General features: G+C 37.2%; 1 protein-coding gene across 1 annotated transcript in view; it reads left to right on the top strand.

Moving 5' to 3' along the window:
• Positions 1-606: 606 nt before the first annotated feature.
• The window catches only part of LOC106957511 (gastrula zinc finger protein XlCGF57.1-like), a 15,444-nt gene continuing 14,894 nt past the window's right edge, over positions 607-1,156 (top strand). Inside the window, exon 1 of the mRNA XM_015048890.1 lies at positions 607-882. The gene's annotated coding sequence lies outside the window, so the exon portion shown is untranslated. The remainder of the gene's footprint in view (positions 883-1,156) is intronic.

Here is a 1,156-nt window from a genome sequence, read left to right as displayed (position 1 = left end):
GAATAAACACGTTTTCACTGAGGCTCTTTAAATTTTACATTTTAAATTGACATTGTGACTGCATAAAAAATTAGACCAGCAAATATTGCGGTAAGCATATTGTGAGGGAACGCAAAAGAAAAATCTCTACGTCCCCCAGGAGGCTCCGTACTGTACGACATGACCAGAAAGTCGTTTTCTCTAGTTCTATAATGCTTTCTAAACAAGAAAGCATTATTTAATTAATAACTGATTTTGTGTTATTTTAATATTAATTTAATTATATTTGCAAAATATTTCTTGTCTCATTTTATTCTTGAAGTCCTTTAGAGAGTTTCTTACTAATATAGAAATAAATGTATAATTTGAACATACACCAAATATATAACAGTTCTGAAAAAGAAGCATGCTTTAAATGTATTCATGTTTGATTGTCTGTTAATATTATTTTAATGTGCTATAAAGTAAAATAAGGAAGCCGTCAGTCTCTGTGTGGATGGGACACTCTGTTCAACAACCAAAAAACTTTTTTGTTGTTTAGATGAAGCAAAAACAAGCAAACAAAATAAAAGAAAAACAATTAGGGGAAAAATATTTCTAAGCCGCGGCGGAACTAAAATGATGTGAACTGTTTCTGGGGGAAGTCTACGTGTGGGACTTCCAGCGGAAGCGAACGAGATGTTAGCATCGTTAGCTTCTAGACTTCCTCGTTTATCGTCGATTAGGAAGCGGTTTCTGCTGTGTAGCTGAACATTTGAGAGTCTGCAGTAAAACATCTTCGGTTCAGCATCAGAGAGAGACGAGCGGAAATAAACAGCGTCGCCCTTCAGGCGGAAGAGGCCGATCATCAGCTCAGACTGCCGGGCACCAGCTGGAAAACCCGAATCATCTCGGAACCTGCAGGTTTGCTAACTGAACGGTTCTGAATGAACTAACACTGGGATACAGAAAACATAATCAAGGAACTAGTTGATACCGCGGAGGAAGCAGAAGGCTTTTACAAAGACGAAGTTCGGATATGAGAGGTGATATTTCCACATAAAAACACTGAAGCTTAAATATGTACAACCAGCGCTGGACTTTTTTGTTCTCCGTCATTTTGACGGACAGCATAAAAAATCCGCCATCTGCTATTTTTACCCATCAAATTATAATCATATTAACATTGAGCTGCATT

This window comes from Poecilia latipinna, unplaced genomic scaffold (genome assembly GCF_001443285.1).
Source record: "Poecilia latipinna isolate Pla-1442-1.1 unplaced genomic scaffold, P_latipinna-1.0 Scaffold910, whole genome shotgun sequence".
NCBI classification, from domain to species: domain Eukaryota; kingdom Metazoa; phylum Chordata; class Actinopteri; order Cyprinodontiformes; family Poeciliidae; genus Poecilia; species Poecilia latipinna.
The sequence above is the reverse complement of the archived record's forward strand: the minus strand, read 5'-3'. Positions and strand labels throughout refer to the sequence as shown.